At 40.4% G+C, this 18,532-nt stretch overlaps 1 protein-coding gene across 1 annotated transcript in view; it reads left to right on the top strand.

Annotated features, from left to right (window-relative positions):
- The first annotated feature begins 1,436 nt into the window (after positions 1-1,436).
- CALCR (calcitonin receptor) overlaps positions 1,437-18,532 on the top strand; it is a 155,547-nt gene continuing 138,451 nt past the window's right edge. Inside the window, exon 1 of the mRNA XM_041408618.1 lies at positions 1,437-1,482. The gene's annotated coding sequence lies outside the window, so the exon portion shown is untranslated. The remainder of the gene's footprint in view (positions 1,483-18,532) is intronic.

The following is an 18,532-nucleotide window of genomic DNA, read 5'->3' on the forward strand; positions in this document are numbered from 1 at the left end:
TAAAGCCAGAGTTCACTATATTTGATGGCAGAAACATCCTTCACACAGAAAAACGGAAGACAAAAGCTGTCATCAGTGGTACCTTTTGAGCAAGTTTGTTTGCCTCCTGACTCCACCTGCTGGGAAGACACCCCACTACCTGCTATCCGCACTAACATGATTGTCAGGAGTGCTGAGGTGAATCACCGTGCGCTCGCTCCGGCTCCCACCCTCACGGTGGCTCTCTGGATATTTAAATATTGGGCAGCTTGCAGCAGTCATAGCAGCAAAGTCCTCCCCTGCACTTCTTCATGCACCATCACTCTACTCTCTTCCGCGAGGTGGGGGGTGTTGGCTTAATTGCTCCTGCATACCCGTGTAGCTGGGGTCTGCTTTTCTGAGGAGACCAGAGGTGCCAGAGGTGCTTGGAACCAGGTCTTAGAGGTAGCTAGTTTAAAACGTTTACATGACTTCCGGAGCAGAAACGGGAATTTAGATGACTCTGCCGTCGGATGAATGCTGCGGCCACCTCTCGTTCATCCTCCCCAGCTTGGTGGACGGTAGGTAGGTAGATGGTTCATGCGAGCTAGAAGAGCATCAGAGGAGACGGGGCAGACGGGAGGACGCGGGACAGCATCCCCGGGCGGCCGGGGCCCCAGCAACCCTCGATCGGCTGCGGGGGCAGCGCCCCACCCGCCCAGGTGCCGGATCGCAGGGGGTCCCACGCTCCACGCCCGACATTCCCCCGGCTTTTCTTTCCAAAAGATGCCCGCGATAGAAGCTCAACGCTGGCTCGGATCTGAGGACCTTCTCCTCCAAGAGGAGAAGGAGGTCGCCGGCCGGGCCTCTGACATCTCAGGGTCGGAGCTCCTGCAGGGCGACGCACCCTCGCTGCGGTTGGAGCCCGGCCGACGGCGGACCGGGAGCTCCCGGCCCGGCACGGAAGGGACCTCCGGTACAAAGAGCAGTCGGCCGGGCTGCCGTCCCCGCCTCCCCCGCGGGGACGAGGGCATGGTGGACGCGTCCCTGTCCCCGAGCCGGGCGTCTCGGCCCCACGCAGCAGGACCCCCCGTTCCTCAGGCGCTGTGTCGGGAGCGCCGCTCGGCCCCGCTCCCCGCCGCCCCCGCAGCGCCGGCTCCGGCACGGCCGCCCCGCCGGCAGCAGCGCCGGGAGCCGCCGGCCGCCCCGCACCGACGTCGGCGCGAAGCCCCGCCGCGCCCGGGGTGGAGCGGGGAGTGGGTGCGTCGCGGGGGAGAGGCGGCAGATGCTTCCCGAGGCGCAGCCCCGCCGGAGGGGCTCGACCCTGGCTAGTGCCTGTCCGCCCCCTCCGGGACGCGGGGACCCACCGGGCGGGTGTCGGGGAGCGGACAGCGCAATGCGCCCCTCCGAGGAGTGAAGGGGCGGCCGGGCTGCTCCGGTGCGGGCGCGGAGCCGCCGCGGAGGTGGCCCGAGGTGACGGGAGGACGGGAGAGGTGCCGCGCCAGCGTCGGTAGCGCTGCCACCGTAAGTCCCGGCAACTTCGCCGCCTGCCCTTCCTCACCCGCCGCCCCCGGGAGAGCGGCCACAGGGCAGGCGGGGCGGGAGAGGCGCCGGGGTCCAGCGAACCCGCGGGGCAGGCGGGGAGCGGGGTACCGGGAGCCTCTGAATAACACAGCCTGTGTCTGGCAGTGCACCCAAAAATAGAGGGGGAAGACGGAGTGGGTTGTAGGAGCTCCGACCCGCTGCGGCGGCGTGTGCGGTGCCCCCCGTGGGAAGGGGCGAGGGACTGGAGCTGGCGGTCGGGGCGCAGAGCGGGGACGGGGCACGGTGGATCCCGGAGTTTCCGCTGCGGCTTCTGCGCCGGCGAGCAGGTCACTGCCGGTAGCGTATCGGTTATAGAGCAGCCACTCTCCGTGCTGGAAGTACAGCGCCTTTAAATGACACCTGAGTCACTAGTTCGTGCTTCTCAGGCACGTCAGATATTACCTCCGTGTTATTTTTCATCTGCTGGACCGATATCTGTACTTATTTTGGCGTTTCACGCGGCAAATGTAATAAACAACATTAGTAGATTTCAGAATATTGCCATTGATGACGGGTAGATTGATGTATGAGGCTATTTACTGAATGTGTCCAAGTACAATATAGTGCCTGCCAATTTTGTCTTCAAATTGCTATATTGATTTCATTCTTACAGGTTTTTTTGACAAGGCTAATGTAGTTGACAATTTGCAAAGGAAAGAAAAACTTCTGGTTTATTTTAGTAACAGAATGGCAATTGTAGCTGAAATGATGAATGAAAATATCATTCATAAAAAGAGCAAATAGAAAGATGTGTATCCTAAGACCTCTTGAAGTCAATATTGTCGATATCTAAGAGAAGTCTTCCTGCCAAGCTTTTACATACACTGGCAACCCTTGAACTTCATAAGGATAATGCAGTGTGTGATATTCTTCTCAGGACTGTGCACTTTAGAGTTAAGTCATCTGATTAGAGGGAGTTTAGAATTAGTTAAACAAGACATCGCAATATAATGCCTTTGCTTTTTTATAGGCACTGAATGAAATTAAGGTCTTGCTTCTGGTCCTTTTTCCCTTCAGTGGTTGAAGGATGATATTGTGGGGGGAACCTTTGTGTTTGGTCAGTGAAAGGGTCCCTATGCTGCTTTAGGGCTGAGTGTATCAGGGCTGACCAGGATGACATTTCTTTGCTGCCAACAGCTCAAACTGCAGGTGGTGTTGGAGCTGAAGAGGGAATTTAATTTACCTCTCAGAATCCTAGGCATAATTGTCAAGTAGGTAAATTAAATACAGGAGAGCTAATACTTCATTGTAATTTCTTCAGACAGATGATAACCTTTGCTGGTAGGCAACTTTTGCTAAGCTACCACTCTGATGCTTACTATAGCTGTCATATGCTAGCTGACACAAAATAGCTCTGAATGAACTAAAATACTGTGTTTCTGTATCTACTGGCATGTATTAGAGTATGCAAACTTCGTAAATCTTGGACAGATGTTGGTCCTGTTAAGATAAATGGCAAAATCCCAATTAACCCCTCAAAAGCATGGACTTCACCATAGGTCTTCATTATCATTTATAGTGAGTGCCAGCCAAATTTACTTAGAAATTCAAGTGGCAATGTTTAAATCCTGCTGGTGATGGCACTTCAAACAACTCTACATAGTACTGCTTTAGAATCATGAATAAGAGCCACACAGGTCTTAATAGTTGTTTTAAAAAGCTATATAGAATAAACTGTATTGTGCTTTCAAGAGGAGTAGGCAGTTCAGATTTGTCTTACACTCCAGTTTTTTATGTTTCATCAGACTCAATCACTTTTTCATAAAAAAGTTGGATTGCAGTTTGCATGTGCACCTTATTTTAACCAAGGTATTCAAGCAGCACAGAGGGGACTATTTTCTGATTATTTTGTTTGTGGCAAAGAAGTTTAGAAGTAAACTGCTAAATATTTGAACTGCTATAAAAATGTCAGCAAACAACTGAGCCATGTTAGAGTTTAGTTCTCTGCGGTTCATAAGCTTTGTTGAGAGATGAACTGGAGCACATTTTCTAAAAATCTTAATGAAATAGTAACGAATAATATGTTTGCAAGGATTAGCTTCATAAACTGACAGAATCTAGTTTAGCAAACTTTTTCTTTGCATGTCTTCAGCTGAGTGATTTTGAAAAGCATCTGAAAAAGTGGAGAATTTTCATTAATGATGAAGACAATGTTCCGCAGAGGGTTTGATGATTTTTTTTTTTAATTCCAGCTCTCTTCTAGATCCAGATAAAATGGGATAACGTTTAAAACCTAGCCAGTTGATTTTCATCTGTATCTCTAGACCTATGAGAAGCTGCATGCAAGTCCTGTTACATAATAATAGTGATGTGACCAACATATCTGTCAGTAATTCCTACTAGTTTTGTATAAGTGAAAATGGAGGAAGAGAGAGCATATCACAACTCAAAGTTCCTGAAAAATCATTAGATAGGAAAGAAGACTTTTCTATTTTTTTTTTTTTTTTTTTTTTTTTTTTTTTTTTTAATGCATGCAAATAGAAGTTTTGGTAAAATAAGCAACTAAATAATTGAGCTATACTTGACTGAAAGTTATGCTAGCAAGTACAATAAAATTCAGTTTTGAAAGTGATAGTTGGTTCTATGTATTAGTAAGCTGGTTAGCTTGATGTATTTCTGGTAATAAATGTTTGGGTCCTAACTGTTTCCATTTGTCAGTACTTAAACTCATGTTAATGTGGGCACAGGTCTTACCTGGGCCTTTCAGGAGCAATCCTGTTACGTGCTAAGCACTTGCAGCCATTGATTTAAAGTGCCATCCAGTCAGCTCCCTACCTAGAACTACACACAGAGTTAAATTCACTCTCTTGAAAAATTTGCAGTGTAAATAGTCAAGAAGGTCTAAGACATCTAGCCAAAGGCCAGATGATGATCTCGGTCTGAAACATGAATACTTTGTATGTAACAACAGTAGACTGTGCACCTTTTAAGAAGATTAAATGTTAATTGATTCTTTGATAAAGGTACCCAGAAATGAATGACCAATACCTTAAGGTTGTATGTTATTTCACACTGATCTTATTTTCTTCAGTATTAATCTCTATATTTAGTAGCATTGGCCTTCAATAGAACAGCATATAATTGCACATTGTTTTATATTGTTTTTTGTTCTTATACCCACTTGTCATTGACATTGCTTTTAGCCACTTCAGTGGAGTGAATTTCGAAGTAACTTAAATGAAGAGACACACTGAACTGCTCACATGAAGTACTACCTAATATAAGATAACCATAGCAGAGGGAATTGTCCATGTCTCAGTTAAGAATGAGAGCTGCTAACACTGTTGGGCTTCACCTGGAAGTTACAACTGGAAAATCCAAGTTTCCTGCTAAGTGTAGTTACAGCCATTTCAGATTAACACCTTTCTAATCGAGGTGGTATCCACAGATGCCACAGGAATCTTTCTTCAGGGCATCTTCTGAACAAACCAAGGATATGGTCTTGCCTTACCAGAGAGCCTGTGAGCTGTTCAGTTGGCTCCATGCTTTTGAGGTGACCCAGTTAAGGATCATGGGAAGGACCTGGGGGTGATAGTTGCCCTCTGACAGTGAGCTCCCTTTGACTCTTTGTGCTGCTTTGTATGGATGTATGCAAAGATTTACCACTTAACCAAGGAAGTACAGGATGTTTGGGTGTTCAGACATAAGAAGAAAGTGTAGTCATTGGTCATAGTTGATAGGGGATAGCACTGCTAACAAGAGTACATGTCAAGCACATCAGAGGTATGCTGCCGTGTGTTTTTCCATGGTTCCCAAAATGCCTTTGGAATTAGGATCATATGGTAGACAGGAGAACTGTAACTGGTTTTAACAAGTTACATGATGAAGTGTAGTCCTGAAAGGTGGCTTTCTACAAGGATCAGATTAACCTGTGCACCAGATACTGAGGAAACATGCGGGGAGGAAGACTCCAGGGTCCAGGGGATGGATGGATGGATGGATGGATGGATGGATGGATGGATGGATGGAGCAGTACTCATTTTCTAACCTGTTGATATTGTACACAAAACAAACTGAAAAATGCTGTTCGTGTAAGTGCAGCTTATCTTACTGCACCTCAACACAATGGCCGTACTCCTTTTTCCAAGGTTATCGTGTGGGGTTCAGGAAAGGTGACATGGTGTGGCATCTGGACCCTGGCTTTTTTATCACTTATAATATAGAAGACCTGACATCAATTTGGCAGAATGGCTGTTCTCACCACACTCTTAGGAGTGTTTTTTGAAACAGGCATCCATTTCAGTTTAGTATGTCACATTTCAGTGTTGCAGTTTCATGTGACACTATTTAGCAAATAATTTCTTGCTTGGTCATATCCAGCAGTGTATATAAGAACCAAATCACTTTGCCTGTGGTTTTTGATGAATAATGTTAACTATTACCAAGAGTTACATGAGTAATACATTCAATGAATTCAAATAAATAAGCAGTATTTTTAAATCCATTGTTTCACTGCATTTTATTCAAGATAGCTCTAATGGTATGTACTTTCAATGAGCATTAAGATATGACGTAAACACGTTGGTGGGTTTTGCATGTTTATTTTGTGATGTCCTCATTACCTTGGGGTAAAGCAGGAGTTATAAAATTGTTATTATTCAAAAGGTGATGTTTGAAATGCCTTTCTCTTCCTGGGTGGTCTATAAAGCGCTTAACTGCCCCTCAGTAATTAGAAAAAAAGATTTTTTTATTCTGGTTATTTCTTCTAGAAATTGAACATCCTGCGGGCAAGGCCAAGTGAGTTTACAGACATATTTGGAGGTTGTTTGAGTCAAGATTAATTGTGCCATGTCGTCAGAGTTGTCTTCTCAGAATTAAGCTTACCATTAATAATACCTTTTCTTAATATATTACATGCCTTTGAAAACACAGTATTGCCATTATAAAGATGTCAAAGCTTCATAATTAAGACTGTACTGAGATATACTTGTAAAAGAACAACAAACTAGACTCCTTTTTTACTTTTCATTACTGACTGGAATGAGACTTTGCATTTGGCAGTGCCCCTTCAAAGGTCAACTACATTTTCTGGTTGTGTTTTTTTAATAATGAAATATTTACTTGCTTTTCAGTGTTCACATAACAAAAACTTCTGTAATTTGTGGCACTGTTTACAGCTTGATGGAAGACAGGGAAAGGTAACTACAGACTGAATAAATTCAGAGTGAATTAGCCACTTCTGTTTCTCTCAGGAAGCACTGAGGTATTATCTAACATCAGAAAGCTCAAGTGACTGTAACATCTAAGCTATGATGTATGCAGATGGATGACTTTTTTTAGTCTTGATTTCCCTCCAGCTGATATCAGCAATGAGTGTTAACTGGTTAGAAAAATCACAGGTAGCTCTTCAGTTGTATTTTATTTGTATCTTGATGTTCCCTACAAGTTTTTTGTGCCAGAGCAGTTATCTGTAGCAAATCTAGCTATCATGGTTTAAGGGAATCATAGAATACCAGGTTGGAGAGAAGCTCAACATGAGCTGGCCATGTGCTCATGCAGCCCAGAAAGTCAGACGTGTCCTGGGCTGCACAGAAAGCAGCGTGAGGGCAAGGGAGGTGATTCTCCCCCTCTGTTCTGCTCTTGTGAGACCCCACCTGCAGGGCTGCATCCAGCTCTGGCACCACAAACATAAGAAGGTTGTGAACCTCTTGAAGCAGTTCTGGAGAAGGGATGTGAAGTTGATCAGAGGGCAGGAACATCTCTGCTGTGAGGACAGGCTGAGAGGGTTGGGGCTGTTCAGCCTGGAGAAGAGATAGCTCCAGGGAGACCTTATAGCAGCCCTCCAGTACTTAAAATGGGTCAACAAGAGGGCTGTAGCGATAGGACAAAGGGGAATGGCTGTAAACTGAAAGAGGATAGCTTTAGATTGTCTCACAGGAAAAAACTTTAGATAAGAGTGGTGAGACACCAGAATGGGTTGCCCAGAAATGTTGCAGGTGCTGCATACTTGGAAGTGTTCAAGGCCAAGCTGGATGTGGCTTGTGATCTGTGAAGAAGCAAAATAAGTCCTCAAAATTATTTTTCTGTTTAAATTTACCCCCATTATTGTTCAGTGTCAAACTGGTGATGTTTTACTCTTCCTTCAGTACAAAATCTCTTTATGTCTCACTTTTGCACAAACTATGTTCTTTTGAACAGACCTATCACCACGTGACTTTTTTCCCAACTTTATTTGATATGTCTCTGTTCACATAATCTTAGTGCCCTGTAGCCTTAGTCTGTAACTTGTGTTCTGTAGTCTTACTTACCTGTACTGTGCAGGTGCTTCATCACTAGTCCTCTCTCTTGCTTTTCACTTCCTTTTCTTTGCTGAAACATGATGGTGTAATTTGCCATATGCCAGCTAAAAAGCAGATGGTAAGCATCTCTTAATGGGTAAGTATGATTCCTCATGGAAGAGGTATGAATGCTATCCCACAAAGTTACAGATCTTTTTATGTTATGGGCTAGCATCATCCATTGTAGTAATATGAACACAGAAGATATTAGGTGATCTTTACATTGCCATGTATATACTATACACACATATTAGCTATACTAGCTCACTAAACAGGTGAGCATTTCATCCTCTTAAATATGCTGTGTGCAATCTCATCCAGCCTTAAATATTGAAGGACAAGAGAGAGAGGATGCTGTCACCTTCACTACTTGGATTGCTTAGAGAAACTTTGTGAAGTTTTTTGGATTTGGTAAAAAAAGGTGTCTATGACTGATGAGTGTCCTATGTGACTGGAAGTTGAATCCCTCTGGATAAGAACTCCTTTTGTTCTCAGCAGCCAATCCAGCTCCTCATGGGATCTTCATTTTCTTTTGTCTTCAAAACAATACAGAAATGGAAGGTAAGTTTACTGCTGTTATCCTCAGTTATGCTGTTGCTGCAGAGGTGGAAACACTGGACTGAGGGATATGGGATGTAGAAGTTGCATCAAATAACACAAAATTTAAAGAGTGAAATGTTTTGGAGGAAAGGGAAAACTCATAAGGAAGAGGTGTTTTGAATGCTATATGCACCTGAGCATTTGGTGGTAGAGATGAACAGGGAAGTTATCCTACAAAATGCCTGATTAGCTAATAGGTAGCACTGTCTTCCATTTACTTGTATTGTAGCAGGGGAAATTCCATTTACATTTCAAAGGGCAGTTTAGTCAAACTAGCTTAGAGAATCTCTGGTAAATCTTTGGCTTTGCTTCAGGGTCTTTAAGAACGTTGAGAAACTGAAAGAGTAAGCCATAGACAGCTGATCACAGGCTCCTTACTGTGCAGAGTTGTAGTGCTTGGAATTTAGCAAGTCCTCTAAGCTCTGGTCTTGATTAAAACTCGGTGATGGGCAACAAATGGTGTGAGTGGAGATTTCCTTTAATGTTCTCGAGATCATTTCCACAACTACAGACTGCTGAAGGGTCTGACTCTTTTAAGCCTTTGAGCTATTTTCTGTTAGAATACAATGTTTTCTTCTGTGTTCAAATGTTGCCAAGTACGTTTTGGGTTGAAGCAGGATCAAGTAATAAATAATAATCATTGTTACCATATGTTCTCACAGATAAAGCAGACCCAGTATTTTCTTGTCAGCTATTTTTTCTTGCATTTTTTTGGTTTTATTGTTTCAGGGTATTTGATAGTGCATGCTTTCTAAAGACTGGGGTAATTTCACCACTGAAAAGAAAAAAAGTATTTGTGGATTTATAGGTGTTTAAATGCCTGCTGACTTTATTGGCATCATACCTGAAATGTTTTGGAAGAAAAGTGTTTATCCCATGAAATGCCTGATGTAATCAGAGGTTATCACTGGAGAAACCAGTAGGTAGCCACCAAATAAATTTATCACTTCTTTTTCCTCTGCTGTTCAGATTTACATGCAGAATAATAAGCCAAGCCCACTCCAGCACTTTGCCATTGTTGTAGCTGTTTGATTTGTCTGCACAGTGATAGAAATTACACAAATCTTTGCATTTAAACTGGCAGCCTCCCCTTTAATAAGAGGAAAAGAAGTGGGGCTTAATGGCCTGTAGTGTGTGAGAAATGAGTGTGATTAAGTAAGAAGGAGGTAGGTGTGCATTGTATGCAGAAAGGGACCTGAAAAACCTCAAATATTAACTGAAAGTATCTCCATTCCCTTGCAAAATATTGGGAAAGTGCTTTATTAGCATCTAAGCCTATAATTTATCTACTTATTTAAATAAATTGCAACACATGGTCAGTATATTACTCGCTGTTATGTGAATCATCAAGTGCTACAGACATATCACATACCACATCAAAGAACATGTTTGATGAGAGGTTTCTTGAAGTGATGAATTATATTTTTTTTCAACTGATATGTAATTCCACATGGAGAAATCACAAGGGTTTAATATTTAAAGAAAGTTAGGTATGCAAATTAAATATATGTAGAATTTTAGAAATTTCAGAACTAATTTTACTGTTGAAAATGTTCAATTTTTTTGGAAGTGAAAATTAAATATATGAATTAATTACTGGATTTCAAAAATAAAATCTTGGATTTACTATCATTATAAAACTATTTTTGCAAGTGATTGCAATTTCAGTTATGTACAAAAATTTTTATATCAAAATACTATTTTATTTTTTTTTAATTTTACTGTAATATAAGTGTTTTGAATTTAACAGCAGACATAGTTTGAATGGACAAGAATGCAACAGACTGGAAGAGATATTGGCAGAGAAAACAGCCTTATTCACAGTGCATACTTTTTTTTTATTTTTTTTTTTTAAATCTATCTTCAGTCGGTTGGATTTATTTGGAAAATTTTAGCCAGATAATTTTCACCATCTCTGAAGATCTCCTCCGGTGCATGATATATTCCTTTGCTTACGTTCACAAGTTCTGGTCGCCCTTTTTGCCTGAGAAGTTCTTGTGCTACCATGCAGTGGAAAATGGACTTGGCAGTAGATGGCTTCTGAGTCAAGACTGAACCTTCCACATTTGTGTAAGAACATACCCACACATGTTCAGCCCAGACCTTCTAGAGATTCCCTCTGCAGTCACAGTTTTGAGGTAGTATAAGCCAGTTTGTGCTGCCTAAGAGAGAGCAGAGAGAAAGTGCCAAAATTAAAAAAAAAAAAAAAAAAAAAAAAAAAAAAAAAGAAGGAAGAGGTATAAAACAGTATGGAAAATGGAAATGGTTTCACACATAGAAGAAGGATACTAGAATTAGGAGTTAGTACTGAGGACCGGTAGAATGTGGAGTTTGGGGCAGGAGTCGTTTGAGAAGGACAAACTTGTACAACACATTAGATGCTGAGGGAGAAACTGACATTTCCAGAAACAGGCATTTAGAGACTAGTTGGGGGTAGGAACCTGCAGAACATCAGAACATTAGGAGGAAGATGCATTGGAAGAGACAGAATTACCTCCCCGCTTCCCCCCAAATATACTGGAGTCATGAAGCCGGGAAAATGAAGGCATTAAGAAGGGGAGAAAGTGAATGCCTGGGAAATACATTCAAACTGCAGTGGCAGAAAGCTTGGAAGGAACCAATTCTGACTAGGAATTGCAAGTGGCACTGAAAGAATGGAGAGTGGAAAGAGGTGAGAAGAAATACCTATTGTCTGGGAGGAGACAGGAATACAACAGGAAAAAGTTTGTGATGGAGAAGCTCAGAGTAGAAAGAGGCATTATCCTTGACAATGCACCGGTCATACATGACCTGCCAGAGTCTCACCCATATTCTGCTGTCAGTGTCCATTTGTGAAGATTTTTGGTGAAGAATTTCTGCAGCAGAGTTTAAAGGCTCTAGTCTCTCACGAGGCATTTTCACCATGTTTCACCATGTAGTTAAAACATTGGTGTAATGGGTTTATTGTGTCAGGCTTCAGTGGGTATGGTACAGAAGCTATCTGGGAAGCTAATTAATTTTAGCAACTCTAGTTCAATGCATTCAGGGTGTGAGCAGTACTTGGAGACTGTAAGCTATGTACCAGTATTTATGGTAGTAATTTAAACAGACAGAAACTGGAGAAAATTTTATGCTCTTCACACAGAGAAAGGCTAGAAATGTAGACCTTTTGAAAGAAGAAAGTTTCATTTAGTGCACAGGTTAGGTTGATGGAATCTTCTTTTTTTGCTAGACTTCAGGCAAAGTATGAGGAAGATCCTGCTTCTCATATGATTTTGTACAGAGAGATGAGAAGAATTGTAGATGTCTGTAAGGCAAAAGTTTTGAAGCTGACAGAGGAAATGTGGATAGACAGTTGGAGCAATTTTAAGTGTATGGTTTCAGAGAGAGAAATTCTCTGTTGAGCAAAGAAATCTTAGGAAAGCTGAACACCTACTGAGCCCTTTGGTGTGAGCGAATCAACCATCTGAAACTGATTAAAAATAGACTGTTTTTGCTGAGGAGAGGTAAAGATGAAATAAAAGTATGAATGTTAGTGGAGGAAACTTGAGCATCCTAGAATACCACTGGAATAGCTATAAAATAAAAGATACAGATCAGATGAGAGGACATTTGGTGATGACATGTAGATGATAAAATGTGGGTCAGCTGTCATTTGTGTGCACAGAGAGAAGCACAAACCAAAGTTCACATTAGAAGCATGGTCCAGAGCCACAAACCCAGCAAGTTGCCAGTTAGCATGGGAGTATCATAAAATGAAAAATGAAAAGCAGGTGTTTAAGAATATGTATGCTAAATACTGCAAAGCAAACTGAGGAGATCAAAGGTGAAAAATGTGCAGCTGAAGAATGTTGCTGGGGAAGGCAGCCAGCAGAAATGTTAATGTTAAAAAAAGGAGATTTATAGTGGTGAGGTATACATCTTTTCAAATAAATTAAGAAAAAGTAGCCATAAAAAATGAGCATCAGTACTAGGGACAAGTTTTGGGACTAACTTTAGGAAAAATTGAATATGTGGCATACAACATGGTTAGTAATATGCAGGAACTTTTATCCTATACAGATAAAAGTCCAAGGATACAACATCCAGATATCTTTATAATAGACACTCCTGAAGAAATAATTGTGCATCAAAAGGTTAGCTATGCATTAAATTTGATAAATACATTTAAAGCAGTAAAATATTGAAAATAATATTTGGCCTGGCAGACCTATGTAATGGTTTATGATTGTGTTTGAAAATAAAGGATGTCAACAGCTTGCTGCAGAATCTACCTAGAAGGCAGTACCAGAAGTGCACTGCTCTATGATAGCTATTTCCACTGTGAGCCCCTTGCAATAAAGATGTTAATTATAAAAGTGAAGAAGCCATGGGAAAGGGTGCACTTGATGATGGCAGTAGAGAAGAAAAATGATAGGGTATTCCACATTTACATAGATATTAAAGAACTTTAAGGCGACGAATCAAGAACAAATCAACTCAAGAACAATCATGCAATCATGCAGGAACAAAACAACCCACTCATGCTAAATGTCATCACTTCCAGGCCCTCTGTAACAACGAAATTCATTATGTTAGATGCACAGTTTGATACTGGAAAGTCTGACAGGACAAGAAGAGCAGCTAATTAGTGCTTTCCAACACTTTATCCAGAAGGCAACATTTCAGAAAATCTGCTGGTAAATTGTTTGCACATGATATGTCGAAGAAGAAAGGTCTTGGAATAGCAGAATGTCTCACACTCTTACCAGAGTGAATGCCACTAAAATCTGGTAGTGTTAATCACATGATACTGGGGACATTTAGAAATCACAGTCAGATCCAAATCATTAGCAAGCAGATGAGTGGTAACAGTAGAGAGTGCTCTATCGGAATGGATTGTCCAGAGAAGATGTGGAATTCCCCTCCTTGTGGAGATTCAAACTAGCCTGGATATGACTCTAAATAAGCAGATCTAGCTTTGAAGTTAGCCCTGCTAATGAACAGGGGACTTAGATTATCTCCAGAGGTCCTTTACAGCCAGTTTTATTCTATGACTCAGGGAATTACTGTGGTCTCAAAAGGAGGCATCCAGGCACGTCCTAAAATGGAAAAAGGAAAAGAGCAGAGGGCACTGATCTCTCCAAAGGAAATTAAATTCAGAGTAGGGTAAGCAACTCACCTGCTAAGTAGCAGAAATTATGTCATCTCTGTAAGAACTTGAAGGAGGAACAGGCTTTTATGTGCAATTAAAAAATAGCCTAGGAAATTTAGAAAATCGACACAGTTTACCTTGAAATAAAAGGCAACATTCCATGGGAAAATACCTCTACAGGATGTGCTGCATGAGCTGTGGACATTGCTTTTGGACAAAAGCCCAAAAGTGAATTGGACTTTTGTAATGTTGCATAAATGTACATTATGATGTACATTTATGCAACATTACAAAAGCCCAATTCACTGTCAGCTGTCTTTTAAATGCTTTTCCTTGTATGTGTTAGATATTGCTTCTTCATCCTCCATGTGTATGATATGCTGAGCTACTGAAAGCAGGTAGTAAGTTTAAGAGGTCTTTGATTAAGGAAAAAAAATGCCAACCCATCAATGCAACATTGTGGAATCATAATAATGTTATCTCTCACCAAACAGCAGTAGTTTGGAGGCTAATTATTTGTCAGTGAAACATTTATACTGCAGAAATGAGCACCAAGGAAAAAGCCATGTAGACAAATTAATAAATCTGTTTACCATGAAAGGTTTTATGTATGTACAATAAATGAGATCCACTTACTACCAGTGATAAAGTATCAAATCACTTTCTTTAAGTGTGCACTGTTCATCCTTAAAAACCCAGGGAAGAAGGATTCCAAGGGCAAAAGAAGTGTGAGAACCAGCATTTAAAACTGTAGTAACTATTACCAAAAAAGGTTAAATAAAGGTTATGCAAGTGGTTTCTAACTTTAGAGTTACCTTTATAATCTTGGGAGGCTTTAATTATGACTTTATTACATGAATTTCATTTTATGGATTTAATTCCAAGAGAAGAGACCCTATATGACATACGGACACCAGTGATTTACAAACATGTAACGTGTTACAGGCAAGTACCATGTTTTTCTTTAAAAGATCTTTAAACATCAGTGAACTCAGAGTCATTGGTAAAAATTTAATCCATTACTAAAAGCAAAGGTGGAAATGGAAAATAATGCGGTAATTTAAGTACCTTAGACTTAAAAAACCCCGAGAAAGCTAAATAGAATACTATTGAGAGCTAATATTAAAGTGATCTTAATGCTGCTGAATAAAGCTCATCAATCTTCAAGAAGGTGGCAGTCTGACAGCCAGTCTGTTAGTGTTCAGGTTTAATGCTAGTCCATGAAGAACTTACATTTTCTCTGTGGGTCATTACCGTTAGCCTGATAAAAGAAGTACATCTCTGTTCTTCATACTTTGATTCCTTTTAAGGTATTTTTTTAAGAGCAGATTTCACAGACTGCAAGAGAAATGAAGTGGTGCTAGGGCATGAGGTAGCTCCCACAGCTGAAAGAACTGCCATCCTGTCAGAGAGACTGAAATGTGTCAGGGGCAGGTTTTTCTGTGACGGGACTAATACAAGATGTGATGTGTTATTCAAAGTAGTTAAAATAGGGGATCCTGTAAAATACCTTAAGATACCTGTTTGCTTAAGACAACTCTAGAATTTTCATAAGCTTTCATACCTGTGTCAATGTCTTTTAATAAAGAGAGGAATATCTTACTGGTGAAATCCTGTTTGGTACACTGACTTCCTCAAAATCTGCTGGATCCCAAAGCAATAGGATCATTTGTTAAGAACTCCCAGTTAAAAGTAAAAAAAGTGAGAGAGTCTTTTGGAGACCTCTTCAGATATCCAGATATTCAGATATCAGTTTGAGAAGAGATCTGGTCAAAACTGCCTTTCCTCTTTTTCTCCATTTTGCTTAATTTGTATGTGGCTATTCCTAAGCAGTTTTGTCCTTCTTAAATGTCTTTGATATTTCAGGATAATCCTTGGGTAGGGACAAAGCATGAGGGTGAAAAGTTTAAGAAGGTATATTTGGTGTTCTTAAAAATCAATAATTCAGAGTTTTTTTTCTTAGAATTTTATTAAAGCTGCATTTCATTAACTATTTTCCACATCCGATTCTCATTAGTATCCTCATTCTAAGTGAAATTTTAAGGCAAATAGAGCAAGTAAGAAGCACTGCCAAACAGACAGGACAAACAAAGAACTTCTTGAGTATACAAGCTAACTTGTGTGATGAGACTTTTCCCAAGAGGAGAAAAAGGAAAATCTATCTACATTGTTTACTTAGGTAAAACTAGGCGTTTCTGTAGCCAAGACACACACTCTTAAAGCATGGTCTATATGCTCTGCTACGTCAAAGGAAAGAAATAGCAAAAAATCATAGAGCTCCCAAGGAGTGTGAGGTTAGAACAAGAGAAGTAGGCACGCCCTGGTTTGGGTAAGAAGAAGGAACTGTGTGTTGGTGGATAAAAAGCACATCTGTACTGTTACCACATTAATTACTGCACCAAATACTTCTTCCAATTACAAAAAGAAAGATACTCTTAGAAGCATATCAATACCTCTTTTAAAATTAAGTAAACCAACTCTGTGACCCCTTGTACATCACACTTGTTATATCAAAGCTTAAATATCACTTGAAAAGAGTTGATTCATATGAAGTCCTCTTGGTACTGCCAGTGTAGCAAACAGTGAAGATAGTGAAAATGAGAATAGGATCTAACACAAAGACTTAAAATCTGCTTATATAATTAATATTACTTTGCCTTAATCTGTTAGTGAAAAGGAATCTGGAGAAGGTAGGTATAAATGTAAACCATGTTTGTTTCAAAGTTTTTGAACTCTGCTAGAATAGAATAAATTGATCTGAATGGTGAATGAGAACGTGTCCCTCTGTTTTTTTAGTACTCTTTAACAAGATATGGGCAACAGCTACTCACTTTTCTAAAGGTTTATGTGTAATAACAGAAACTATAAACTCATTCCAATTATGAGGATTTTTCTGGTATCTTGCAGTTCACAATTGGAAGGGGTACTAAGCATAAATATACGTGGCAGTTTCCTACTAGAAAACAATATTGTAAGTAACAAGGAGACCCAATAGTTGAGGCAGAACATAGTGGCTGAACAAATAAATAACAAGGCTGAAATAATCTCACAAACCCAGTAAGTATAAACTCAAAGCTGAAAGTTCTTTTTTAACTTTTCTTTTTGACCGCACCAAGCAGAGCCTAAAGCAAAGCCTGATTTTCCCCTAAAACATGATATTAATTCCATCATGTTTGCTAGTGTGCATCTCTGCATGTGTGTGCATATATTGCATTTTTTAATTGTTTAATTGTTCCATTTTCAATGGAAAGCCTGGACAGTACCTGTTAGCCTAATAGAGGAGAACAGAAACAATGGTAAACAGATTTTAAGATGCAGCCTTCTCATCAGGAATAGAAGCACCAGGGGGAAAAAGTTAAAAGGAAAATAAAAGAATAAATGCTCATGAAATATAGCTATTGCTGCTGCTACTACTACAAGAGAAAAAGAAGAGGCATGAGAAAGCTGACAGAAAAGAAAGAAAACTCTGAGTTTGTGGAAAACCCCAAACTTAAGGAGCACTGAGAGGTTTTAATTTTAAATTTTCTTAGTCCAGTTTTAGGGAACTACCCTAAAAAGCAGTCTTTTTCAGTTTTGTCAGATCTACTTCATCTACCTGTCCAGATCACTTGCTGGAGGTTGATGAGGTGCCCGGTAGGTGGCATCCTTTTAACGCAGTGCTGGCATCCGTTGGTTTGGGTTGAGGTTGCTTGGGTTTTTTTTAGTTAAATGCATTTTTTCTACAGAATTTGAACGGATTATCACAGAATTGGCACATGCAAAAGTTATGTTGTTGCGAGGACTTTATTCAAGGCTCTCAAATTTGGCATTTCCAAGCTTAAAAAATAAATCTCTATTTAGGAATCTAAATGGAAGAGAGGGACAAAGTGTTTTCTCTCATTGGTTCAGAGCAAGTTTCTAGGGAGTTTGCAATGAGCTGTATGTTCACAGCACCTACTGAAATCACTCTGTTTTCTGACTTGAGGGCTCTGGTTTAAATTAAATCTTGTTTCCAGAACGTGGTGATTAAGATATCGTATTTACATTTGAGCAATTGATGCCTGAAATTATGACATCTTATCATCTGCATTTAATTTTCCTCTGTTGCATCTTGCTCATTTTTGAAACGTATTCAGTTTTTTCTTCCCAAGAAACAGTGCTTATGATAGCTGGAAAGTCTGCGTGGTCACAAACCCATCTCTGCTTCAGTTTGCTCACAGTTCTACATATGAATGATGTCATCAGATGTAGTTTGAGCAAGAACATGCTTTGGGCTGTTAGTGTTTGGCACAGGGCATCAGTATCAGGTGCCAGCTATCCATTCAGTTATAGCAGTGCCCCCTCTGAAAGCACACAGATAATTCACATGCTGATTACAGGTGGAAAACAAACCCCCTTAACTTGTTCAGAAACCTGTGTGTAGTGGATCAGGATGTTGAGTAGCCAGGAATATCTGGGGATGTCTTGAGAGTTTCCAAAGAGCTGTTCTTCAACTCAAACTTCACCTCCTGATCTGCTTGAAGGTTCACCTTGCTTGAAGGAGAAAAGCAGCAGAAGTTCATTGTGGCTGGAACCAAGACCAACAACAACAACAACAACAACAACAACAACAACAAAAAAAAAAAAAAAAAAAATCTCAGCTACTGTCTAGTAATACAGGACCTGAAATAAATATACTTGGTACCTGAACAAGTCTCACTAGTTCCGAAGCTGTCTTTGCACAGAATAGGATTGACAGATCTGCATCAAATGGAACATAGTGGGGTTTTTAAAACATTTTTCTGCAATTTACTACTATGAGATTTGTGAGTTGACATGGGGACAAAGATGCCATAGTGTCCTCTGCCAATCTGCAACTGGTCTAGTTGTATCTACAAATCCTGGTAATAAATCAATTATATTGTCAGTTTGCATCAGATTGAGAGGTCACTGAGAAGTGAAGTTTGAAAAAAGCAAGTTTAAGATACTGGCCTATTTAATTTCTTCTGTTATTTGTTATGAATATATATTTAATCCAAAA

Source organism: Onychostruthus taczanowskii, unplaced genomic scaffold (assembly GCF_017590055.1).
Source record: "Onychostruthus taczanowskii isolate IOZ18803 unplaced genomic scaffold, ASM1759005v1 scaffold3, whole genome shotgun sequence".
Taxonomy (NCBI): Eukaryota; Metazoa; Chordata; class Aves; order Passeriformes; family Passeridae; genus Onychostruthus; species Onychostruthus taczanowskii.